This window comes from Lissotriton vulgaris, chromosome 4_1 (genome assembly GCF_964263255.1).
Source record: "Lissotriton vulgaris chromosome 4_1, aLisVul1.2, whole genome shotgun sequence".
Classification (NCBI taxonomy): Eukaryota; Metazoa; Chordata; class Amphibia; order Caudata; family Salamandridae; genus Lissotriton; species Lissotriton vulgaris.
In genome coordinates, this window is record NC_141691.1 from 2,022,778,929 (window position 1) to 2,022,806,147 (window position 27,219).

Genomic DNA, 27,219 nt, shown 5'->3' on the forward strand with positions numbered 1-27,219 from the left:
TTGCTTTTTCCATCACGCTTGCGCCGCACCAATCAGTGAAGGGGCTGTTGGTCTATCGACCTCCGGGCCCGCCTGGAACGTTCTTCTCTGACCTTGACTCAGTGCTGCTGGGACTGGCCCTGAGAGCAGAACACTGTATAGTCGCGGGTGATTTCAACGTTCGGATGGATGATCCGTCTGACCCCGCTGCTATGAAGCTTTCCGAGGCCATGATCCCGCTGGGTCTCATCCCTTATCTGCAGGGGCCGACTCACGTCAAGGGACATACTCTTGACCAGGTCTTCTCTTCATCGCCTTTGGTGATGAAAGAGACCCTCCCGGTTCTGTGGTCGGATCATTGGCTTGCCAAATTTGTTATCACTGGCACCGCCAGACCGGCCTCTTCTGCCCCGCAGCAGCGGGGTTGCGCGTTCAGAGCATTTAACAGAGTGACCCCTGAGATGCTGGCGCAGGCTGCTTTGGATCATCCCTGCCTTCTCTCTGGTGACCTGGAGGCAGATGTGGAGTCCCTGCAAGCATGGCTTTCTGATAGGCTCAACGACCTGGCCCCGGTGCTGCCCCCCCGACTGACATCGAAGCGGCAGCAGTGCAAGGTGGCCGAAAGGGCCTGGCGGGCACACTATGATAACATGGACAGGGTGGCCTACAAGGCTGTGGTTAAGGCCTACCACCGGGACATCCGCCTTGAAAAAAAGGCCTATCTGGCGGGGAGAATTGAGGCAGCCTCCAATTCCAGCAGGGAGATTTTTACCATAGTCAGAGAATTTATATCTCCTCGGACCACGTCACCGGAAGAGGTGCCTTCAGATTCTTGGGCGGCAGACATTGCGTGTTTTTTCACCAGCAAAATAAAACTCATACAGGACTCTTTTCCATCTGGGGTACCTGTTACGCCGGTGATACCTGAGGCCAGTTTGTTCCATCCGGCCGCGCAGGGCGTCACATTAGCTGAGTTTCCATCTTTACCAGCCGCAGCTTCCCTAGCGCTTATGGGCAACCTGAAATCTGGGTCTCCACTTGACCCCTGCCCAGCCAAGCTTCTGGGTAAGCTGGCGGAAGTGATCAATCCACTGGCGAACCCTCTTCTGAATCGCTCGTTGAGGCAGGGAGTGGTCCCGCCAGTCTGGAAGCAGGCAATGGTCATCCCGCTGCTTAAGAAACCGGGTCTCGACCCGAAGGTTCCTGCCAACTATAGGCCGATCTCCTTGTTGCCGGCCCTCGTTAAGATCTTGGAGAAACATGTTCAGTCGGTGCTCTCCAATTTTTTGGAGACCCATGAGATCCTACATGACTCCCAGTCGGGCTTCCGTTCTAATCGTAGCACCGAGACCGCGCTCCTTGAGGTTTCTGAAACTATCAAGGGGGTGTTGGATACCGGGGGCAAAGTCATGCTGGTGTTGTTGGACTTGTCGGCGGCTTTCGACACCGTCCCCCATGATGGCCTTCTCGCTAGACTCTATGAGATTGGTCTTAGGGGGACGGTGCTCAGCTGGTTTTCGTCCTTCCTAGCTGGCCGCCGGCAAACGATCTGGACGCCGCCTGACACCGCCGCCATGCCGCCTTTGGGAGTTGGGGTCCCTCAGGGCTCTATATTGAGCCCTACCCTTTTTAACATCTTCATGACCCCCTTGGCGGCGGTGGTTGAGTCGTTTGGCACCCGGATCGTGTCGTATGCCGACGACACCCAGCTCCTCTTTTCTTGTGAGAGAGGGGCTGACTTTGACGGGGAGAGTATCCGGAATTGCCTTGGGGCGGTGTTCACATGGTTCCAACTGAACAGCATCAAGTGCAATTCCGATAAATCTGAGGTACTCTTTTTCGGGTGCGATACGGAGCCGAGCTGGCAGGCCTGGTGGCCCATCGATATGTTCCCTCCGTCCGGTTCTTCCCCCATGGCCAAAAACTTGGGGGTTAAGATGGACAAGGGGCTGACGATGAAAGCCCAGATCCTTGGAGTGACCGGCACCTGCTTCGGCCTATTGAAGATGTTGCGGAGGTTTCTGCCTTTTCTGTCGGTGGAGCACAGGCAGCTGACTGTACAGGCCCTGATAGGTTCCAGGTTGGATTATGCCAACATTCTTTACCTGGGCCTACCAGAGTACCTGTTGCAGCGTCTTCAAGTTGCGCAGAACGCAGCTGCCAGGGCCATTTTTGGTCTAAATAGACGTGCCAGTGCTTCGGGCCTGTTATCGACCCTGCACTGGCTACCCATCCGCAAACGGATCGCCTTCAAGGCTTTGACTCTGGCATACAAGGCTCTCCATGCGGTGGGAGCAAGGTATCTTCAAAAGAGACTGGCTTTTTATCATCCTGCTCGTTCTCTGAGATCCGAATCCTTGCTCTTGGCGGCTGTTCCTCGTGTTAAGAGAGCGCGCCTGGGAGGCCGCTCCTTCAGCCTGCTGGCCCCACAGATGTGGAATTCGCTCCCGCTCCCTCTTAGGGGGGCCTCAAGTCTGCTTGAGTTTAGGAGAGGTCTTAAGACCTGGTTGTTCTCTCAATAGTCCTGTTAGCAGTTCCCTCCTCTGTCTCATGTGCTTTCTGTTGTTTTTAATGTGCTATGTTATTGTGAATAAGTTCTCCTTACCCAAAGCGCCGGGACACTCTTCTTGAGTAACCGTTGCGCTATACAAAAGTATAAATAACATAACATAACATATTTTGCACACTAAAATTCAATCCTATCCATTCCTTGCGGAATGGTATAGGCTCGACCTAAGAAGCAGTGGCAACGCCAATCTGTCTAGCTCATTTGTGAAGTTGAGACCGGGTGGCAGAGGAAACAAGACCTGCGGCCGCCATTATTTAATATGTGCATTAAAAAAAAAAACAACGGGCAAGCCTCGTACAATGAGTCGCTCCTCGTTCCTTTGAAAGCCGGTGCTGTGCGGAACCAGTGATTGAGGAGGGGGGAAAAAGGACAAGAGGCAGACTTTTGGCGTGCATGCATAAGATGTTTAGCATTGCACGCATGCAAGATTTTAGGTCAGGCAAAATAGAGTGCGAATGCAGCCAGCCAATCGGAAGGAAAAAAGCATTTACAAATGCAAGAGGACTTGTATTTACGCGAGACCTGTTGCATTGTAAAAAAAACTGCGGTCGTTCAAGAAGACAGGAACAGGAGCGGGTGGGGGGGTTGTGGTGGGCAGCGAAGTGACAGACTGCAGGAGGAAACGGGGGAGGCAGGGGAACAAAACAGTTTTAAAAGTAAAGGGACTGATAGCTATGGAAGGAGAAAAATGACAACATGGCCATCAGGAAGCAGGATTAAATTGAGGAAAACCAATTAGATTGCAGCATTTAGCAACTCAGCCAATCAACAAGATAAGTGGAAAGTGGGCGGAGCTTCCCCACTCTACGGTATACAGCATCTCTCGATGAGACAGCACATGTGCTGCCTAGGCGAGACCCAAAAAAGGGGCTTTGAGCCATTTGAGCTCTTCGGACCGTCAATCTCTTCCTAAAGAAGGAGAAATTCAAGATGTTTACTTTTGCCCATATCTTGTCTGCCCTTCACCAAGGCGAGCGGATGGAATCGAGCATACACGCCGATTACAAACGGGGGCACCGAATGACTTTAACGCTATGGGCGAAAGCCAACTTAAACAAAGTGCGAAGTGGAGTCATTTGGACGGGATAAATTGGATATTATAACGGAGGACCCCCATAGAACCCCTATGCGGGTTGGAATTATTATGAAAAAGTCGTTGGGTTATACTCCCATTCACGACGAAACACGTGTCGGCTGTGTGGAGAACTTCCAGATTTCAAGAATAAATATAATACGTGTACTTACCAAGAACTACGTACTGTGATTGTGTCAAAGGGGTGGCAACGCCTAAACATAACTGTATTGTGATATACATGTGCTAAGGAGTTGTTCTTGTTCGACCGGAGGGTAGCGTTGGACTTACAGGATGCATATTTTCACATCCCCATTCTGTCAGCACTTTTAGTTTACGGTGCTTCCCTTCTGCCTTTCCAGTGCCCCTCGGGTGTTCATCAAGGTGGTGGTGGTGGTTGCAGCTCATCTGTGCAGGTTAGGGGTGTTAGTCTTCCCCTACCTCGATGATTGGCTGTTGAAGGCGTCTTCGCCCCAGGCAGTGGTCTCCCACCTTCAGACTACAGCAAAATATCCTGCATTCGATGGGGTTCTCTATAAACATACCAAAGTCACACCAACCTCCTTCTCAGACGCTCCCTTTAATGGAGCAGTTCTGGACACAGTGCAGTTTCGGGCCTATCCTCCCGAAGAGTGAGTCCAGAATATTCAGTCTATAATATAGATCTTTTGGCCTCTCTCCTGGATTTCAGAGAGACTGATTCTGAGACTGATGGCCTCATGGCGAAGCATGTCTTTTCAGGTGGCGTATGTGGGCTCTGGTGTGAGGCCTGAAGTTCCAATGGGCAAAAGAGCGGGGAAATCACACCGACATGGTGCAGATCTCCGAAGAAACTACAGTGGTGGTTGACGAACCGCGATTGGGTCAATGGCAGACCCCTCTCCTTTCCCCAACGTGATTTCACAGCTGTGACAGATGCACCACTTCTGAGATCAGGCGGTCATCTGGGAGATGTGGAAATCAGGGGACACTGGTCTCTGGCAGAGTTGGGGCTCCACGTAAATTAGATGGAGCTTCAAACAATTCGATTGGCATTGAAAGCATTTCGTCCCGCTGTCAAGGAGAAGCTAGTGCAGTTTTTCAAGGACAACAACGCTGCCATCTGGTACTTAAACAAGCAAGGCGGGGTCAGGTAGTGGTCCCTTTGTCGAGAGGCCATGTGTTTCTGATAGATACATCTGCCGTGTGGATTCCTCACCTTGTGAATATCCCCCTTGCGTCAGCAACGTTCGGAAATTTTCTTCGTAGCACGCCGTCGTGGGCGACGTCACAGGAGCACGGCATCGCGCGCGACTCCGTCTGACGTCACCGACTCCATATTAAGCCCAGGCCGGCGTGATGACGTCTGTTCCCTTTTTTCCGCGTCTCCGACGCTAACGGTTTTCGGGATCTTCAGCGATCCCTAGTATCTTTCTGACTAATATTTGTCACTGTTTCTCTCTTGCGACTTTGTTCTTCTCCGGAGATGTCGTCGAGGAAAACAGGCTTTAAGCCATGTAGGTCTTGTGCCCGCATGATGTCTATCACGGACCCGCATAAGGATTGTTTGTGGTGTCTTGGATCGGGCCACGACGTCAAGAACTGCGAGTCCTGTTTCAAGATGAATCCGAAGGCGCTTCGGGAGCATGAAGCAAAGTTGCTCTTGGCGAAGGTGAAAAAGGACTCTGGGCGACTTTCGAGATCTACGTCACGGAGATCGAAGTCGAAGCAAAGGTCTCGGTCGAGGTCGAGATCGACGTCGAGGTCCAGAGCGGGTTCGAGGTCTGGAGACGACTCGAGGTCCAAGGCGAAGTCGAAGTCCAGAGAAAGGTCTAGGTCTAGATCTAAGTCGGCTTCCGGGCATGCTTCGAGCTCTTCGAGGAGAAAACATAAGAGGAGGAAGCACAGTTCGAGACATCATTCGGGGAAGGATTCCTCTGACTCGAAGAGAAAGTCTCACAAACACCGTAAGGACTTTGTCTCTCCTTCACCTGCTTTGTCAAGAGTGGGTTCTCCGGCGCCGGAGCCGGAGCCGGACCCGGAGCCGGTTTCCTCGGAGCATGAAGAAGAGGAGGTGGCTCAAGAACCGGCTTCGGCGGAGACTCCTGTGAATCCAGAAGGTCAGGGTGAGGATGTGTCGGGTCGGCCTCCATTGCAACATCCGGTAGGTCCGTACCCTTCCTTCCCTGGTCCTGGGCAGGATCCCTCGCATTTTCTCAATGCGATGTTTGGAGTTTATTCTAGGGCGATGTACCCCGCTGGAGCGCCTGGTGGCCCCATGGGTCCGTTATCGTACAACCTGGGTATTCCTCAGTCGTATGCCCCTGCTCCATTTATGCCTTTCATGCCGGCGCCTGTTTCACCTTGGCTCGGTACGGCTCCACCGAGGTCCTCGACTCCGCATGCGGCTTCGCCGACTCCGGATCGACCTCGCAGTCGAGATCGAGGTGCCACACCTGTTCTTGACTCTCGTCCTCCTGCTTCGGTTCCTCGAGCGACGTCGGAACCGGCTCCGTCGGAGTCGTTACCGGATCCGTCGACTTCGATTCGAATGGAGTGGTCGAGGCGAAGAGCTCAGCGTCTTCTCGAGCAAAAGGATGATGAGAGTTCAGATGTGGAGGAAGGCGAGCTTCCTGATCATGGTGATGACTTCGAAGAGCTTCGGGATGCTAGTGGTCTGGAACTCTCTCCCGAGTGGGGTCTGCCTTCGACTTCTGATGCACCATCAAGGGACGTGGCTCCTTATCACGTGGTTATTAGGAAGGCTGCTGAGCTTCTTAACTTAAAGCTGCCCACGGTGGAGTACAAGCCCAACATTCTCACGTAAGTCCTGCATTCTCCATCCTCAATTGTGGAGCCAACTTTGCCGTTTACTGATGCCTTGTCAGATCCAATTAAGGAAATTTGGAAGAGGCCGTTGTCTGCTCCTGCAGTTTCAAGGGTTATTGCAAGGCGCTATAGGGTGGCTCCTGATGACCCTGCATTTCTTTCTACGCATCCGTCTCCGGAAAGTCTTGTGGTTCAGGCGGCTTGTTCTAATAGGGCGGCAGGCTCCTTCCCTCAAGTGCCTGCTGACAAAGAGTCTAAAAAAGTGGATCAGGCTGCGAAGAAGACTTTCTCTTCTGGGAGCATGGCTCTAAAGTCGTCAAATGCCACTTGCCTTCTAGGTAGATATGTGCACGCGCTGATGGACTCAGTGAAGCAGTTGTCACCAAAACTTCCTGAGGAGGATAGAAAAAACTTTAATGAAGTCATCTCTGACACTCAGGCTGCGGCCCGCATGGTCATCCAAAGCGGCATGGACACTGTGGATTCAGTTGCCAGAATTATGGGCTCATCCATTGCAACTAGGAGAGCCGCATGGTTAAAGTCATCTGATTTCTCAGCGGATGTACAATCTACTTTGTTGGACTTACCCTTTGAAGGATCTGGCCTTTTTGGTAAGAAGTCAGATGTGGCCTTGGAAAGGTTTAAAGACAGCCGTGCCACTGCGAGATCGTTGGGTCTGCAGATGAGAGGGTCTGCAGCCAGAAAATTCAAGGGTTTTGGAAAATCTTCTTTTCGTCCCTTCAAGCAGGGCCAACAACAGCAGCAGCAGCAGAACCCTCTATATAAGTCCTATAGAGGTAGACAGAGGGGTCGTGGTCGTGGACGTCAGGTCTCCTCTTCCTCCACTTCCTCCAATAATGCCCAACCCCCACCCGCATCAGCAAAGCAGCCCTAGATCCACCATTCTGGATCATGTAGGGCCAGTAGGGGGTCGGCTTACTCACTTTCTATGAGATTGGGAATCAGTTACATCAGATCTTTGGGTTCTCAATCTCGTAGAGAATGGGTATGCACTTCCTTTTCAGGAGTTCCCTCCCAATTACCCTCCTTGCCAAGGTTATTGCTCGGAGGACCACCTGCTTCTCCTGCAGGAGGAAGTCCTGGCTCTTGTGCGAAAAAACAGCAGCGGACCTTAAAAAGTGCCGCACATAACCTCCAGTGCCAATAAGTCTATAATCAAGTCAATTTGATATTGTGCTGCCAACCCCGACACCAGCTGCTGTTTGGCGTCGCTGTGCTCTCCAGATCAGTTAAACAGTTTAGATACTCATGGGGGCGCACCAAAATGAGAGTCCAAAAAAATAAGTAGAGAAATGTTCTTTATTTATCTTTGTTCAGCAAAGAAAGGGCACATCAATAAAATATATGGTGAAATCAGCCAACGCGTTTCACTCCCTACCAAGGAGTTTCTTCAGGGCGCTGTGAATATTTTCAGTAAGCCATGCCGAGACGCCGAAACTGACGACGGTCTTTACAGCACTCTACCCACCTAGAACAAACACAACCAGGGACGGGTTACCCTTTGAAGTACCAGAACTACTTTTTTGGACAAGACCTACAAAGTCCACTACAACAAGGAAAGAGAAGGGAAGATAGATACTCCAAAAGTTTTTTTTAAAGAAATAGGCTGGAATACCGACCGAGAAAATATCAGTGTGGTCAGAGAGGGATCCTACTAAGGACAACTTACTGAAAATATTCACAGCGCCCTGAAGAAACTCCTTGGTAGGGAGTGAAACGCGTTGGCTGATTTCACCATATATTTTATTGATGTGCCCTTTCTTTGCTGAACAAAGATAAATAAAGAACATTTCTCTACTTATTTTTTTGGACTCTCATTTTGGTGCGCCCCCGGAAGTCCTGGCTCTGTTTCGAAAGGGAGCGATAGAGGTGGTTCCAGAGCAGGAGAGGGGTCAAGGGTGCTACTCCCGGTATTTCTTGATTCCCAAGAAGGATGGCAGGCTTCGGCCTATCCTGGATCTCAGGGTTTTGAACCTCTATCTCAAACAGGAGAAGTTCAAAATGCTCACCCTTGCTCAGGTTCTTCTGGCGCTGATGGAAGAAGACTGGATGGTGTCGATCGACTTGCAGGATGCGTATTTTCACATCCCAATCCTGAAGTCGCACAGGAAGTATCTCCGTTTTACGGTGGGATCGCAGCACTATCAGTTTGCGGTCCTCCCGTTTGGACTTACTACTGCGCCTCGAGTTTTCACCAAGGTGATGGCAGTGGTGGCGGCGCATCTCAGGAGGTCAGGGATTCCTGTATTCCCTTATCTAGACGACTGGCTGATCAAAGCGGAGTCGCCGGAGATGGTGCTCCATCATCTGCAGGAGACAACTCAGTTGTTACACAGGTTGGGTTTTTCGATAAACGTACCCAAATCTCACCTGGTGCCCTCCCAGCGCAACCTGTTCATAGGTGCAGTACTGGACACTTCTGTATGTCGTGCATTCCCTCCACCTCAAAGGATTCGCGACATACAGGAAATGATTCCTTTGTTTTACCCTGGAGCGGTCGTTCCAGTCCTGAAGGTCCTTCGTCTGCTCGGTCTGATGGCTTCTTGCATTCTGTTGGTCAGTCATGCACGCTGGCACATGAGGGCGCTCCAGTGGTGCCTCCGCAGGCAGTGGTATCAGCACAACGGAGATCTCAGGGAGTCTGTGAGGATCTCCAGAGAAACTGCAGCGGACCTGTCCTGGTGGGGCGTGGAAGGCAATCTGTCACAGGGAAAGCCTTTTCAGCTACCTCCATCAGTGGCCACAGTGATATCGGATGCATCCACTCTCGGGTGGGGTGCTCATCTGGGAGACCTGGAGGTCAAGGGTCTTTGGTCTCCGGAAGAAAGGTTGTTTCACATCAACCTTCTGGAATTGAGGGCGATACGTTTGGCGCTCAAGGCCTTCCTCCCTTCCCTTCGCGGTCGTTCGGTCCAGGTCCTAACGGACAACACGACTGCGATGTGGTACATCAACAAGCAGGGAGGAGTAGGGTCGCAGTGTCTCTGCAGAGAGGCTCTGCGTCTCTGGTCCTGGGTTCAGGACCATCAGATTTGTCTGGTGGCAAATCATCTGGCCGGGGTTCTGAACGTGCGTGCGGACAGTCTCAGTCGGCAGTTTTCTGCCGACCACGAGTGGAGGCTTCACCCGGAGGTTGTTCGCAACATCTTTCGGATGTGGGGGACTCCTCGGGTGGATCTTTTCGCCACTCGCGAGAATGCTCACTGCCCTTCATTCTGCAGTCTCCAGTATCCGATGCAAGGAGCATTGGGGGACGCGTTTCAGTTGAGTTGGGGAGGTCGACTCCTTTACGCGTTTCCCCCCATACCTTTGATTCCTCGGGTTCTGAGGAAGATTCGTCAAGACCGGGCCCAAGTCATTTTGGTCGCCCCGGATTGGCCGAGAAGGGTGTGGTATTCGGACCTACTCCACCTATCCTCTCACCAGCCGCTCCGTCTCCCTCACAGGGCAGACCTCCTCTCTCAGTTGGAGGGGCAGGTTCTACACCCCCACCTCCAGACATTACACCTTCATGCCTGGAGATTGAACGGGGCAACTTGAGTTCTTTTTCTCTCCCACACGAGGTGGTGGATGTCATTCTCTCTGCCAGGCGTGACACCACTAAGTCCATTTACTCCTATAGGTGGACAAAATTTGTTTCTTGGTGCAGGGAGAGGGATATTGACCCTTTGAGGGCTCATTTGTCTAATATTTTACAGTTTGCCCTTTATCTGGCGCGGCAAGGTTTGGCTGTGTCCACGGTCAAGGGCTATCTTTCGGCCTTATCGGCGTTTCTATGTTTGCCGGATCAGCCTTCTCTCTTTAAGTCTCCGGTGGTTGTGAGATTCTTGAGGGGTCTTGTGAATATGTTTCCTCCTACCCCTTTTATTATTCCTCAGTGGGATTTGAATCTTGTGCTGACCTTTTTAATGGGTTCTCCCTTCGAACCCTTGCACAAGTGTCCATTGAGGCTTCTCTCTTTTAAAACTATTTTCCTCGTTGCAATCACCTCGGCAAGGAGGGTAAGTGAGCTTCAAGCTCTAAGTTCCAAACCCCCGTTCCTGACCATTCATGCAGAAAGGATGGTTCTTAGGACCAGGGCTGCTTTTCTGCCTAAGGTGGTGACTCCTTTCCATCTTGGGCAGTCCATTACCCTTCCTACCTTCTATCCTCCCCCTCACCCGTCTAAGGAGGAAGAGAGACTGCATCGCCTGGACCCTAAGCGGGCGGTGTCCTTCTATCTGGACAGGACTAAGGACTTCCGGATGGACGACCAGCTGTTTGTTGGCTTTGCTGGCTGCAAGAAGGGCAGAGCGGTGCACAAGCGCACTCTTTCCAGATGGATAATCCTGTGCATCAAGATCTGCTACTCCCTTGCGGGTAAGGACCCTCCTGAGGGTATTAGAGCTCATTCAACTAGAGCAAAGTCTGCAACATCTGCTTTGTCTAGGGGTGTGCCTGTTGAGGATATTTGCAGGGCCGCGACTTGGGCCTCCCTCCACACTTTCGCGAAGCATTACTGCTTAGATACCGAGGTGAGGAGGGATGGCCACTTCGCGCGTTCTGTCCTCCAAGACTTCCTGGTGTAGCAGAGTAGACACCCTCCTCCGGGAGTGGGGACTGCTGTGGGAATCTATTCACAAGGTGAGGAATCCACACGGCAGATGTATCTATCAGAAGAACAAGTTACTTACCTTCGGTAACGCTTTTTCTGGTAGATACTATATCTGCCTGTGGATTCCTCACTGACCCACCCGCCTCCCCGTTTGTCTACTCTGCTATACCTGGTCTTTTTGTATATATGATTATAATACTGTTGTATTGATTTGGTTCTATTTGTACTGTGTACATTGTATATTTGCATATTTGCTATCGTTGGTCCGTCCGTGTGCCTCGAAGGCACGGAAAAAAGGGCGGAACTGACGTCATCACGCCGGCGTGGGCCTAATATGGAGTCGGTGACGTCAGACGGAGTCGCGCGCGATGCCGTGCTCCTGTGACGTCGCCCACGACGGCGTGCTACGAAGAAAATTTCCGAACGTTGCTGACGCAAGGGGGATATTCACAAGGTGAGGAATCCACAGGCAGATATAGTATCTACCAGAAAAAGCGTTACCGAAGGTAAGTAACTTGTTCCTCTGGACATGGCTGGAACAGCATGGCATAACCTTGGTGGTTCAACACCTGGCAAGTTCTTTGAATGCCAAAGCGGATGATCTCAGCCATTGATGCCTAGCGGATCACGAATTACATCTCTAGTCGGCGGTGGCCCAAGGTCTCTTTCAGAAGTGGGGAGAATCTTTGTTAGATTTGGTCACCTATAAAGAGAACGCACAGTAATGTAATGTAATGTAATGTATGTGGTCTTGTAAAGCGCACTGCTGCCCTGAGGCGTCGTGGCGCTGTAGACCACTGGGGAACCCGTCCAGGCTATCCCTGTGAGATGGTCCCTACTGGGTATCTCCAAGGTGAAACCAGGCATCCCCGGCGAATGTGGGGGGCCGTTGTGGAGATGAGGCAAGCTAATGCCCAGAGTTGCCGAGTGTGATCCCTGGTTAGAGTAGGCACCGAGGCGAGAATTATGGAGTCCGCTGACCCTGGTCCACGACCCTGCCGTGTCGGGAATTGAACCCTGGTCCCGGGCCGTTCTCTGCTTTCGGGTCTGCCGCCTCTAACCAGTGAGCCACACCACTCCACAGTTTCAGCAGTACTGCGTGCTGGAGTTTCCAAGGCGTCTATCGCTCAGCGACCCCTTTTGTTTTGAGTTGAGCTCAGGCCTGCTGTATGTCTTTCTGTCCATACCACCCCTGCCCAGGGTTCTGAAGAAGATCAGGAGAGACTGGGCCAAGTCATCCTTTGATTCCGGACTGGGCAAGGTGAGTCTGGTATACAGAGCTTCTTAGAATGAGCATTGATCCTCCAGATGGGCTGCCCCTTCAGGAGGATCTTCTGTTGCAGCAGCAGGGGAGGGTTCTCCACCAGAACCTGTCAACTCTGCACCTGCATGTGTGGAGTTTGCCCTGTGACAGTTGATAGCTTCTGACCTTCCTCCTGAAGTCTGTAATGTTATACTGGCGAGCAGGTCCCCCTCCACTGAGATGGTATACACCTGCTGTTGGCAGAAATTTGTATAATACTGTACAGAAAGGTCTATTGACCCTCTTTCTACTGCCCTTCTGTTCATTCTGACCCTTGCCCAACAGGGCTCTGCTTTGGCAACTCCCAAGGGTTACCCTTCTGCTCTGACTCATTTTTTGCAGCTGCCAGACCAAACCTCTCTCTTCAAATCTCCAATTGCACATATTTATTTTATTTTAGTGGTTTTATATAGCCCTGGCTTGACCTGGGGGCATCAGAGCGCTTTACATTTTGTGAACCAGACGGTCAAAAAAACGGACCCCAAAACATAACAGTATAGTATATACACAACATATAAGTCAACATATGGGGGACTTCAGGAAGATAAATATGTGAAGACAAAAAACACCATACTGTGGAGAAAGTGATAATTATAATTACATAAGGCACAAGATTAAGAAGAGCGCTGGGAAAATGGGGCAGTCAGGAAAGGGAAGATAGTGGTCAGTTAGTTTGATAAGAAAAGGGAGGACAGGGAAGTAAGTGGAAGGGGTTGGAGAGGGATGATGAGGGCTGAGGGTTGACGACGGATGGGGGGTGCAAGGGAATGCGAGGGTGGTAGACAGGGAGGGGATGTGATGAGAGGAAGGTAGCGCTTGTCGCGAGGGGGCGGAAGCATCTGCGGTCGGACAGAAGTGGTCGGTGTAGGGGAGCAGATAGGGGTTAGGGTCCCCAGTATTGATTGAGGAGATGTAGTTTGAGTTCTTTTTTGAAGCTAGAATAGGAAGGATTGCATCAAAGGTTAGTGGGAAGGACATTGCATATGCAGGGAGAATTGTAACGCCCTATTCCTAAATGCTCAAGAAGGAGTTCTGAACAAAATGCAAATGGTTCAAAACTCTGCTGCTAGGCTACTGGGAAGACTTCCCAAATATCAATCTGCCTCGAATACCATCAGAGACTTACATTGGCTACCTATCAGAAATAGGATAAAATTTAAATCCCTCTGTATAGTCTATAAGGCTTTGCATAAACTGGGACCAGCTTTCCTTGCCCAAAATCTCACCCCCTACTGTCCGTTCAGAACCGTACGCTCCTCCAGCCTAAATGACCTTGTGATTCCTCGGACCAAATCTGTCGCATGGGGTGACAGAAGATTCCTGGTGTCAGCACCCAAGCTCTGGAACTCTCTGCCTCACTCGATTAAAACAAGCCCTTCGCTATGGTCCTTCCATAAACAACTTAAGACCTGGCTTTTTAATCAATAAATACAGCCTTTTAATCAGTAAACACTGCTCTTCCCTCTTGGGTTAATTACTGCAGATACTTTAGCGCCAAGACGCCCTCGGGCCTTTGTTAGCGCTTTATAAATGTTATTAATAAATAAATAAATAAATAAATTGCCGGAAAAGGATCGAGACACATAGATTTCTGAAAGGGCTTGCTCACCTTTATCCATCTACGTCCTATGTTATTCCGCAGTAAGACCTTAAATTGGTCACCACCTATCTGATGTGCGCTCCCTTTGAGCCTTTACACAATTGTCCCCTCCGGCTGTTGACTATCAAAACAGCCTTCTTGGTGGTGATTACATCGGCCCAGAGGATGAGTGAACTGCAGGCGTTATATTGCTCTCCTCCTTTTCTTATGTCCTTTCCAGACAAAGTGGTGCTTTGCACCCTGGCATTCTTTTACTGAAAGTTGTGGCCCTTTTCCATCTAGGTCTGTCCATCAAGTTGCCCACCTTCTTTACTCCCCGCATCCCTCTAAGTAAGAGGAGCGCCTCTGCGCACTGGACCCAAAAAGAGTGTTGTCGTTCTAACTTGATCTCACTAAAGAGTTCCAGGTGGACAACCAACTCTTTGTGGGGAATATGGGAGCAAAGAAGGGAAGGGCAGTGCAGAAAAGGACCATCTCTTGCTGGGTTATTCTCTGCAGTAAGATCCGCTATGCCCTTGCAAAGAAGCAGCCCCTGAGGGACTAAGGGTCCATTTCACCTGGGGAAAGGCAGAGACTACGGCCTTGGCTCGGATATCCCAGTGCAAGACATCTATCAGGCAGCAATGTGGGCATCTTATCAGATGTTTGCAAAATGCTACTGCCTGGACGGTCAAGTCTGCAGGGACGGGCACTTTGCTTGCTTGGGCCTGGAGGAGTTCCTATTAGAGGATATTGGTCCGTAGCCCAAATCGGGATGGTATGGCTTGCGTATCTAATTCAAAGGTATGGAATCTGCAGCTAGAAGTCTCTATCAGATGAACTCTGCCACTCCAGCTGGGCATCCCATCAGGGGATTCTGGATTCTCAGTGGGAAAGGACATGTCCATCACATTCCGAGGGCTGGCACTTTCTCTTACTGGGGACTCTGAACCTTCTGTCGCCACAGGGGGTGTTGCGTTGACCCCACCCATTTGGTGCTTTTTGAAATGAGATACGTTGCGAGTTATAGTTTCCCTGCCTCTGGTGGCAATGACCCTGGTGCCTTTGACATTGACTACGGTCCAAGGGTCGGGCTCATAGGGGAGCCGGAACTTTCCACTGGTGACCTGGTTCTTCAGCAACACTATGTCCCCTTGGGCGAGCTGAGGCACTTGGGCCTGTCTCCGTTGGCTGACTTGCGCATCTGATCTCTGGCGCCTGGATTCAACCTGACACTCATTGGGACATGCGGGTCGCCACCGCGGATGGTGAGGTATGGAATCCATGACCACCCGGCCCATGAGAAGGTGTCCTGGATCGTCACCCGTGGTGGTATGGGGTGTCTGCCGATAGTTCCGTAGGAATGTAAATATGGCCAGTTCAATAGATTGACCCTTGTCATAGGCAATCCGAATTACTTTATTAAGAGTCCGCATAAGTCTTTCCGCTTTGCCCTTCGCTTGCGCCCATCTTGGGGTAATTCGACGATGTCGGATACCTAGTTCCCTTAGGCAGTTGGCTAGCTCTTGGCCTTGAAATGGAGGGCCGTTATCAGTCTCTAGTTCTTGTATCAGCCCATGCGCTGCCATAATCTTCTCCAATTTCGGAATGACTTCAGTAGCACTGGTTGTGGATATGATTTCCACCTCCGGATATTTGGAGTGATCATCAATTGCCACCACTGTGTGACAGCCATCTGGAAGGCTGCCAAAATCAAGGCTGACGCACGCCCAGGGAGACTTGGGCTTGGGTTCCACCATGATCGGGGCTGGTCTGGGAAGTTCTCCGGTCAGGCAAGAGTGTATCACCAGCCAGTGTCCTCTTAGCAGGCATCCAGTGTTGTCCTCATTCAGCTCCTCTCACACATGGTACAAGCTGTCCATTATGCGTTCCGCCCCCGGAGTCAGGATCTTCCATTCCTCTTTGGCTTTGTGCCAGTTTCCCCTTTGTACGGCCGCTATGGCCCTTTGCAGAGAGTCATCTTTCCTGGTGACTTCGGCGAGGTGTTCCATGGATATGGGCAACGGACAGGACCGGGCGGTGACGCACCTTACGTATTCTTCTGTGTCGGCCGCATCTTCCATCTCTTCCGGTGTTGCTGCTCGCAGGTGTCGTGAAAGATAATCTGCGGGGTTGCGAAACCCAGGTTGGTATTCCACCCGGCAATTATAGTTTTGGAGCTGCAGCATCCACTTCTCGATGAGCGGCGGAGGCTTAGTGGAGGTTCCTGAGAATAAAGCAACCAGCGGCTTGTGGTCAGTGGCAACAACGAAGGGTTTTCCATATACGTATATGTGAAAGTGCCGGCACCCCTAGTGTATTGCTATCGCCTCTTTCTCAATCTGGGAGTATCTCTGCTCCGTTTCCTTAAGGGACCGGCTGACGATAGCCACTGGGGACCAATCCTCTTCTACTCGATGTGGCTGCATAAGCACCGCTCCTAGTCCCACGGGACCAGCATCCACAACCACCAGTGTCAGCTTCCTTGGATCGAAGAATGCCAGGGTGGTGGCTTCTGAGAGAGCCTCCTTGATGTCTTGAAATGCTTTGGCTCCCTCAGTGGTAGCGTCAAATTGGCCAGGTCTCGCATGAACCTTCCACAATAATTCACCATCCCGAGGAAACTTCGGACTTCCGTGACGGTGGTGGGGGGTATAGCTTCTTTGATGTCCTTCACCTTCTCTGGATCAGGGTTCACCCCCTCGATAGAAAACGTGTATCCAAAGAACTGTATCTTCCGCTTCAAAAATTCACACTTTTCCCGATGCAGGGTGAGTCCCGCATCTCGCAGTCTCCGTAGTACTTGTGTCAGACGGCTGTTGTGCTCCGGTATGGTCCTCACATGTATCATGATGTCACCACTGACATTGATCACCACTTGGATATTTGCAATGAGCTCCTGTATTACATTTTGAAATACTTCCGCCGCACTGGAAATTCCAAAACTCAGGCGGGTGTATCTCCTGAGCCCTAGATGCGGCGAGAACGTGGTGAAATTGCGGAAGCCCTCATCTAACACTAACTGGTGGTAGCCTGATCGCAAATCCAGCTAGGAAAACCAACTTGCACCCGCCATTTCACCTAGAAGGTCATCGATGGTAGGAGTTATATGGCGTTCTCGCTTGATGGCGGCATTGGGGAGCCGCATATCCACACAGATCCTCACCGCACCAGGTTGCTTGGGTTTCCGCGTGACCACGATTGGCGAAACCCATGGGGTTGGACCTGTCACCTTCTCTATTATTCCCTGCATTTTTGAGCCTCTTGAGCTCCCCTTCGACCAATGGTCGCAGGTGGAATGCTATTCTGCGGTGTCTCAGTGCTGCAGGTTTGACCGTGTTGTCTCCTCTTGAATACCTCGGCGAACTCCATCAGCAGCTGTTGGATTGATTCCTGATGGACTCCAAAGGCGAAGGACACCACTCCTAAGTCTTCAGCCACCCTCCACCCTAGCAGCATGCCCTGTCCATCCTCTGACACAAACACATTGGTGTTGATGGACCGGTCTCCGTGTGATATTGAGGTCTTAAATTTCCCTCTAATCTTAAAAGGGGTATCTTGTCCATATGTGAACACCTTGATTGCAGACGGAATTAGAACTGGCGGTGGATCTAGAGTTTGTTGCAGGACGGAGGCGATCAGATTGATGGTCGCTCCGGTGTCCACGACTGCCATGATGCCTTGGGTGCCTACCCGGATGCCTCACTGAGGTAGACGTCTGGCCTTTCGAGTGGTGGTGCCAATCATGTGCACCTTGTGCACCGTCCACTCTTCCTCCTCATCATCATCCATGTTGCTTTGGCTCGGGTCCCCTTCTGGCACTGCGTTTACAACCTGGCGTGGTTTCCGGTACTTCTTCGCTCGGCAGACTTTTTCGAAGTGGTTGAAACGTCTGCTGCCCGAACACCATTTTCCTTTTGAAGGACATTCTGCCGCTGGATGTAGTAGTCCCCCACAGTAGCCGCACAACTTTGATTGTCCCGTCTGGACTGTTCCAGTTCCATTCTTGGTCCATTTCGTCAGGGATTTGACGGTCACTTTGTTGACTGGTTCAGCTTTCACGGGCGCCTGGAGGGCGGCCTCCATGTGCGCAGCTCAGGCCTTTGATAGCTCCTTGGTGCGCCCCAAAGTTAGGATGTCCGCTAACGACTTGCCGGATTCTTCTAAGATTCGTTCCCTCAGCTTGGCAGAGGAGCAGCCTTGAATGATCTGGCCGCGGATCTCTTCCGTAATGTCAGCGAACCCACACGTGGATGCAAGGTTCTTTAGGCACCCATGATATGTGTCTAGCGACTCTTCTGGCAATTGTCTCGCCTGCCTAAATATGAATCTTTCGTAGTCCTGGTTAGCCATGGGCTCGAAGTGCGTGTTCAGGGCATTAATTAACGAGTGGTGATTCTTCGGGATAGCTTCCACTAGGGTTTTGGCTATATTGTGGACATTCTTCCCTCCTAAGTGAAGGATCATGGCCCTTTTTTGGTCCTTATGAACTTTGGTGGCCTTGACGAAGATTAACAAATGATCCACCCAGTCCTTCCACTTGGGGGCTAGCGAAGACGGGGAGCCCTCGACCACAAACGGCTCAATGGGGGGTACCGTGGCCATGACGTGAACCGGGGCGCATGACTGGATGTACAGTGATTAGCGCTGTTCCTTCGCCTTGACCCAATATGCTGCCCCGTGGGCGAGACACCCTCCTTGCGGTGACCGTGGTTATTTAGCGTGGCCAATGCTTGTTGGGAAGATGGTAGACTGAATGTAGACGTGTGGGTGATAGGGGAGATGTCCCTGTTTGTGACTCCTGTATGTGTTGCTGGTGGCACCTTCCGTGCTTTTCACCCCTGTGCCTGAGTCAATATGGGGGCCTCTTTCCTGCTGCTCACCCCTGTTTGTTGGCCTCGTGGAGCTGGATGGCCTGGTACTGGGGTGGAGCTTGATGATAGTCTCCTGGCAATTGAGGCACTGGTGGAGCCTGGCACACTGCTATTTGCCCTCACAACTGTGGAAAATGAGTCCCAACGCGGTGGGGGGTACTCGCGGCAACCAAAAGACAGGGCCGCCCCTTCCCCACTCGCGCACAGCCACGTGTCTGGGCTGATTCTTGGCCGATGTAGTTCCTCGTTTGCGAGAGCCGGCGCGCCTCACCTGGGGCCTCACGCGCTGCCGATGCAGCCGCGGTAATTATGCGTCCGCTCCGTTGCACGGAGCCAGCAGCACTTCGGGGATCACGCCGGGCGCGAGCGCCGCGAGCCAAAGGCAGAGCTCGCGGCCGCCCCATGGCAGACGTGGTGACAGCACAGCGAGGCCACGCCCACCCTCGCCGCCAGCTGTGATGTCGTGCGGGGTGCACACAACACGAGGGAGGTGACTGTTAGGGGCACTGGGGCTAACACTCTCCGCTAGTTAAATAATGACACAGACACCATGGGGCTTGCTTCTCTCGTCTTCCACGCCGTCGCCTAACTGGCGTACGTGCATGCGTAGGCCCTATTTATTTAACTAAGGTCACGTGGGCGTGACGTGTTCAGCCGGGCACTCCGCCGACTAGAACACCACATCTATTACATCAGTCTCTGGATCCAGTTTAGTGCGTAGGGAGATTCACTAGGTGAGGAATCACAAAATAACACATTTGCAGTTAGAGTATTGACCGGATTTAGCCTTAACAGAGGTAAGTAATGCATTGTTTGTTGCTTTAAATCCATTGATTCCAAGGCCATGAGAGTTTATTGTTCAGGCCTCAAACAGCCTTCTGGCCAAGGGCTACGATTTGTGTTGCATTTAAGAAAATGCTTACAGAAGGATGTATTTTGTTTGTAATATGAAGTATCACTTTTAAACTTTTTATTTACTCTCGACAGGTTCTGCCAAGAAAACTGGCCATCATTCAAAATCAGGTAAGTACACTGGCCTGTTTAAATAATGGTTCTGGTCCCCTACGGTAAAATATGTGCAGTCTTGATTTGTGGAAATTACTTATATTCTTATTTTCCACGTGTATTCTAAAGAAAGGGGTTTGTGGAAATGTATTAGGTCATACATGAGACTGTTGGGGTACAGTACAGAATATAGCAATACTGGAAGGAAACTATTACGTCTAATATTCGACAGTGCATGCAATTGAAAACTGTTAAACCATGTCCCCTTGTGTTGTAAAGAGTTCCAACTCTAAAGTACACTGTTTGCACAGTTGGAAATGTAATTTGATGAGACATGTTTGGTGCCATTGGGTTGTCTCTGCTATTATTAAAGTGTAGAAACTCTCTGTACATGCGCGAGATACAGGAACATGCCTTTTACCAAAAATATATTTTCCAATTCCCTGCTTACAAAGTACATATGTCTAACACACCAGTTACAGAAGAGCTTACAAAATAAAGCAAAAATGGAGTCCCAGTCCTGGGATTTTGCTATCTGCAGCACACATATCTTTTGACTACAAAGTCAATCAATCAATCAATCAATCATAGCACTTGTATAGTTCTAGTTCAGGAATTTGTATAGCGCATTACTCACCCAGAGGGTCTCAAGGCGCTTGTGGGAGGGGGTGCATTATTTATCGAATAGCCAGGTTTTAAGTTCCTTTCTGAAGGAAATGTGGTTCTGTGTGAGACGGAGGTGAGTGGGGATAGAATTCCAGGTCTTGGCCACCAGATAGGAGAAGGATCTTCCTCCCATGGTGGGTCTGTGGATGCGCGGAACTGCGGCGAGCGCTTGATTGGAGGATCTAAGTTGGCGGATGGGTGTGTAGAAGGACAGTCGTGTGTTGAGGCATTCGGGACCTAGTTTGTAGAGGGCCTTGTGTGCGTGGGTGAGGGGACGGAACGTTATTCTCTTGTTGACGGGAAGCCAGTGGAGGTCTTTCAGGTGGCCGGTAATGTGAGCTTGGCGAGGGATGTCCAATATGAGTCTGGCGGATGCATTTTGGATGCGTTGGAGTTTTTTCTGTAATTTGGCCGTGGTTCCGGCGTAGAGGGTGTTTCCATAGTCCAGTCGGCTAGTGACCAGTGCGTGGGTGACCGTCTTTCTTGTTTCAGTGGGGATCCAACTGAAGATTTTTTTGAGCATACGAAGTACGTTGAAGCAAGAGGATGAGACGGCGTTAACTTGTCTGGTCATCGAGAGGGAGAAGTCTAGGATGAAGCCTAAGTTGCGTGCGTGGTCTGTGGGTGTGGGTGCTGTGCCCAGGGCCGATGGCCACCATGAGTCGTCCCAGGCAGAGGGGGAAGATCCTAGGATGAGAACTTCCGTTTTGTCTGAGTTAAGTTTTAGGCGGCTGTTTTTCATCCATTCGGCTACTTCTTTCATGCCTTCATGAAGATTGGTTTTGGCGGTGTTAGGGTCTTTGGTTAGGGAGAGGATCAGCTGGGTGTCGTCAGCATAGGAGATGATGTTGAGGTTGTGTTGTCGCGCGATGGCTGCGAGGGGACTCATGTAAACGTTGAAGAGGGTGGGACTGAGTGATGATCCTTGTGGTACTCCGCAGATGACTTCGGTGGCCTCTGATTTGAATGGGGGGAGTCGGACTCTCTGGGTTCTCCAGGCGAGGAACGAGATGATCCAGTCCAAGGCTTTTCCTTGTATTCCGACATTGCTGAGGCGTTGTATGGGGGTGCTATGACAGACTGTGTCGAAGGCAGCGGAGAGGTCGAATAGGATGAGGGCAACTGTTTCTCCATTGTCCAGTAGTGTTCGGATGTCGTCTGTAGCTGCAATGAGGGCGGTTTCAGGGCTGTGTTTGGCTCAAAAGCCGGACTGTGAAGAGTCGAGGGAGTTGTTGGATTCAAGGAAGGCGGCGAGCTGGCTATTGACGGCTTTCTCAATGACTTTGGCAGGGAATGGGAGGAGGGAAATGGGGCGGTAGTTCTTAAATTCAGAGGGGTCTGCTGTGGGTTTCTTCAGGAGGGCGCTGAGTTCGGCGTGTTTCCAGCTTTCTGGGAAGGTAACGGAGTTGAAGGAGAACTTGATGACATCACTGAGATGGGGTGCGATGATGGAGTCTGCTTTGTTGAAGATGTGGTGGGGACAGGGGTCGGTTGGCGAACCTGAATGGATGGAGTTCATTAGGCGGATGGTGTCTTCAGTGGTGATTGGGTTCCAGGCGCTAAGGTTGTTAGAGAGCAGTTCGAGTTCGGAGGTGGGTGGAGTGGACTGTTCTTTGGAAATGTTCTTAAAGCTGTTATGTATGTCGGCGATTTTGTTGTAGAAGAAAGAGGATAACGAGTCGCAGAGGTCTTGAGAGGGAGTAATGTCGTTTGAAGCTGCGGTGGGGTTGGTAAATTCTTTGACGATGTTGAAAAGTTCCTTGCTGTTATGGGCATTGTTGTCGAGTCAATCCTTGAATGCTGATTTCTTGGTGGATCGGATCAGTTGGTGGTGTTTGCGGGTGGCAGCTTGAAGGTGGTCAGGCTGTCAGTGGTTGGGTTTTTTCTCCATGTTTTTTCGAGAGTACGGCATAGTTTCTTGGATTTCCTAAGGTCATCGTTGAACCAGGGAGCCTTTTTGCTACCTTGTTTGATCTGGTGGTTTTTTTGAAGGGTGCTAATTCGTCGACGCCGTGAGTGATCCATTGTTTGAGTTTGGTGGCAGCTTCGTTTGGGTCCGATGAGAGGACGGGAGGGTTTTGGTTGAGCGATGTGAGGAGTTGGTCAGTGGTGATTTTGTTCCAGTTTCTTCGAGGAGGGGGGTTGTGAATCGTGGTAGTTTTGTAGCTGAAGTGAACACAGCTGTGGTCCGTCCAGTGGAGAGCTGTGGTATGATCGAAGGAGATGTGTTTGCAGGAGGTGAAGACAGAGTCGAGTGTATGTCCGGCTACATGGGTGGGGGTGTCAACAAGTTGTTTGATTCCGAGATTGGCCAGGTTGTCCAGAAGGGTGGTGGTGTTGCTGTCGTTTTTCTTTTCTAGGTGGAAGTTGAAGTCTCCCAGTAGGATGTAGTTCTCGGAGGGGAGGGCATGTGGGCTGATGAAGTCAGTGATGTCTTCGCTGAATTGTTTACGGGTTCCTGGTGGTCTGTAGATGAGGGTGCCTCTAAGTGTGGTCCTGGGGTCGGTGTGGATCTGGAAGTGGAGTTGTTCGGCGGTTGCAAGGTTATCGTCGAAGCTGGTCGTGATTCTGATGGTGTTCTTATGGACGATGGCGATGCCTCCTCCTGTTTGGTTGGTGCGGTCTTTTGTATAGCGCGCTACTCACCCGGCAGGGTCTCAAGGCGCTTGGGGGAAGGGGTCTGCTATTGCTCGAACAGCCAGGTCTTGTCTCCTGAAGGCGAGATGGTCCTGGGTCAGCCGAAGATGGATGGGGAGGGAGTTCCATGTCTTTGCCGCCAGGTAGGAGATGGATCTGCCACCAGCGGTGGCTCTTCGGATGCGTGGTACGGCGGCGAGGGCGAGGCTTGTCGAACGTAGCTGGCGGGTGGGCGCGTAGAAGGTCAGACGGTTGTTGAGGTACTTGGGGCCCAGGTCGTGGAGAGATTTGTGTGCGTGGGTGAGGAGCCTGAGCGTGATCCTCTTGCTGACGGGGAGCCAGTGCAGGTCCTTAAGGTGGCCGGAGATGTGGCTGCGTCGGGGGATGTCCAGGATGAGTCGGGCGGAGGCGTTCTGGATGCGTTGGAGTCTTTTCTGTAGCTTTGATGTGGTTCCGGCGTAGAGGGTGTTTCCGTAGTCCATTCGGCTGGTGACGAGGGCCTGGGTGACCGTCTTCCTGGTTTCGGTTTGGATCCATCGGAAGATCTTGCGGAGCATGCGTAGGGTGTTGAAGCATGTTGAGGAGACGGCGTTGACTTGTCTGGTCATCGAGAGGGAGGAGTCCAGGATGAATCCCAGGTTGCGTGCGTGGTTTGTAGGCTTGGGGGTGGCGCCCAGGGTGGGGGGCCACCAGGAGTCGTCCCAGGCGGAGGGCGATGGTCCCAGTACGAGGACTTCCGTCTTGTCTGAGTTCAGTTTCAGGCGTGTAGGCTCGTTCTGGCGGTGGCAGGGACTCTGGTGAGGGAGAGGATCAGTTGGGTGTCATCGGCGTAGGAGATGATGTTGAGGTTGTGCTGGCGTGCGATGACTGCAAGAGGTTTCATGTAGATGTTGAAGAGGGTGGGGCTGAGTGATGATCCTTGCGGTACGCCGCAGATGACTTCGGTGGCCTCGGAACGAAACGGGGGGAGGCGGACTCTCTGAGTTCTTCTGGTGAGGAATGAGATGACCCACTCCAGTGCCTTCTCTTGGATACTGATGTTGCTGAGGCGTTGAACTAGGGTGCGGTGGCAGACAGGGTCGAACCCTGCAGAGAGGTCCAGGAGGATGAGGACCGCTGTGTCCCCGTTGTCGAGCAGGGTTCTGATGTCGTCGGTGGCTGCGATGAGGGCGGTCTCGGTGCTGTGGTTGACTCGAAAACCAGACTGCGAGGGGTCGAGGGATCCGTTTGTCTCGAGGAAGGCTGCAAGCTGTCTGTTGATGGTCTTCTGGATGACTTTGGCTGGGAAGGGGAGGAGGGAGATGGGGCGAAAGTTCTTGAGGTCGGTGGGGTCTGCTGTAAGTTTCTCCAGTAGGGCGCTGAGCTCGGCGTGCTTCCAGCTCTCCGGGAAGGTGGCAGTGTTGAAGGAGGCGTTGATGATGTCCCGCAGTTGGGGTGCGATGATGGTGTTGGCCTTGTTGAGGACATGGTGGGGGCAGGGGTCGGTCGGAGATCCGGAGTGGATGGTGTTCATTGTGCGGGCTGTGTCTTCGGTGGTCACCGTTGTCCAGGTGCGGAGGGTGGTGGTGGAGGGCGTTGGTTTGATGGTTGGGTGTGATGATGGTGCGCCGAAGCTGTTGTGGATGTCGGCGATCTTGCGGTGGAAGAACGAGGCGAGAGAGTCGCAGAGATCTTGTGAAGGAGTGATGTCGTTGTTGCCGGTGCTGGGGTTGGAGAACTCCTTGACGATGCTGAAGAGTTCCTTGCTGTCGTGGGTGTTGTTGTCCAGTCATTCCTTCAGTGATTTCTTCTTGGTGGTGCGGATAAGCTGGTGGTGCTTGCGGGTGGCGTGTTTGAGGGCGGTCATGTTGTCTGTGGTCTGTATGCACAACACCCGAGCACACCATATTATTGTTAGAAATCAAGTGATGTAAGTATTTTTCTAGAACAGTCCATGAAATCTCAGCATCCAGCAAGTTTCTAAAACCCAAAATGTCTCAAAAGAGTATCCAAACAAGTCTTCTTAGGTTGAGATCTGGTATTTTAATATCCAAAGTTGTCTGTGGTCTGGTCGAGGAGCCAGGCTTTCTCGAGGGTGCAGCAGTTTTTCTTGGAGTCCTTGATTTCGTCGGTGAACCAGGAGGCTTTCTTGCTTCTGGGTCTGCTGGGAGGGTTCTTTAGTGGCGTGAGTTCGTCAACGCAGTCGGACAGCCACTTTGTGAGGTTGCGTGCTGCTTCGGTGGGGTCCGTTGTAATGGCGGGTGGATTCTGATGAGGGAGGTGGTCAGCTGTTCGGCGGTGATCTTTCTCCAGTTTCTGTGGGGAGCATGTTGCGGGTGGTGGTGGGCCGTGGTTCTTCTGAAGCTGAAGTGGAAGCAGCTGTGGTCGGTCCAGTGAAGTCCTGTGGAGTGGCTGAAGGTGATGTGCTTGCTGGATGAGAAGACTGGATCAAGCGTGTGGCCGGCGTAGTGGGTGGAGGTGTTGACCAGTTGCTTGAGTCCGAGGTTGGCGTGGTTGTCCAGCAGGGTGGTGGTGTTGCGGTCGTTGTTGTCTTCCAGGTGGAAGTTGAGGTCCCCGAGGAGGATGTAGTCAGCGGAGGGGAGGGCGTGTGGGCTGATGAAGTTGGCGATGTCTTCGCTGAATTGTGTGCGGGGTCCTGGGGGTCTGTAGATGAGGGTGCCTCTGAGGGTGGTCTTGGGGTCAGTGTGGATCTGGAAGTTCAGGTGTTCGGCCGACATGAGGGTGTCGTCGGAGTAGGTCATGATGCGGATGGTGTTCTTGTGGACGATGGCGATGCCTCCTCCAGTCTGGTTGACGCGGTCCATCCGGGTGATCTTGTATCCATCCTGGATGGCGATGGCGATGTCGGGCGCTGAGGAGGCGTTCATCCAGGTTTCTGTCAGAAAGGCGACATCTGGAGATGTGGTGTCGAGAAGGTTCCAGAGTCCCACGGCATGTCTGTGGACGGAGCGGGTGTTGAGCAGGATGCACTTCAGGTGGTTACTGCTGGTGATCGTCTTGGCGGGTGCGGTGCTTGTCCGGATGCAGGAGAAGTTGCAGGATCGGCAGCAGAAGGGTCCGTGGGTGCGTCTTGGGGTGGCTCGATAGCATCCGGGGGTTCGGCCGGTGTTGAGTGCGTTGAGTGTTGCGGCGTCGTAGGTCCGGCGGATGGGGCGGCCTCTGCGGGGGCCAGGGGTTCTGGCGCTGGGCCCGGTCCAGGCGCGGACGGGCGCAGACTGGCTTGCCTCTGGCGCGCCTTCGGCGCACAATCGGCGCGCTCGCTGCGCGTGCGTGGAAGCGTCATAAGAAGGGAGCCGGGGTGGGAGGGTCCGCTGGGTGGCCGGAGCGGGGTGACCAATCGGCTGGCAGGGGCGGGCCGCAGGGAGGCAGCGGCGGGAAAGCGGGAAAACGAGTGCGGGCTGCTCAGCGGCAGCTGGGTTGCCTGCAGCGGCGGCAGAAACACAAACAGGAGGTAGGCGGCAGTACCAGTCAGCAAGCAGCAGGAGGAGCGTGGGGGTGACCTGGCCTCAGTAAGGCACAGTGGTCGCTCCCAAAATGAGGAGAGGAGTCCCCTTAAGAAGGGAGCCGAGAGGGAGGGTCCGCTGGGTGACGGGAGCGGGAGCAGGGTGACCAATCGGCTGGCGGGGAGCGGGGCCGCAGGGAGGCAGCGGCGGGAAATCGGGAAAACAAGTGCGGGAAGCTCAGCGGCGGCAGAAAAACAAACAGGAGGTAGGCGGCAGTACCAGTCAGCAAGCAGCAGGAGGAGCGTGGGGGCGACCCGGCCTCAGTAAGGCACAGTGGTTGCTCCCGAAATAAGGAGAGGAGTCCCCTTAAGAAGGGAGCCGGGAGGGAGGGTCCGCTGGGTGGCGGGAGCGGGAGCAGGGTGACCAATCGGCTGGCGGGGGGGCGGGCCGAAGGGAGGCAGCATCGGGAAAGCGGGAAGACGAGTGCGGGCGGCACAGCGGCGGCTGGGTCGCCTGCAGCGGCAGCAGAAACACAAACAGGAGGTAGGCGGCAGTACCAGTCAGCAAGCAGCAGGAATAGCGTGGGGGCGACCCGGCCTCAGTAAGGCTCAGTGGTCACTCGTGAAGTTTGTAAGGTGTGAGCTGGTCTGCTCTGCTCTGCTCTGCTTG

The 27,219-nt window shown here is 52.4% G+C and overlaps 1 long non-coding RNA gene across 1 annotated transcript in view; it reads left to right on the forward strand.

Annotated features, from left to right (window-relative positions):
- The window catches only part of LOC147724905 (uncharacterized), a 208,041-nt gene that overhangs the window by 113,533 nt on the left and 67,289 nt on the right, over positions 1 to 27,219 (forward strand). Inside the window, exon 3 of the long non-coding RNA XR_015310116.1 lies at positions 19,787 to 19,822. This is a non-coding gene — a long non-coding RNA (uncharacterized LOC147724905). The remainder of the gene's footprint in view (positions 1 to 19,786; positions 19,823 to 27,219) is intronic.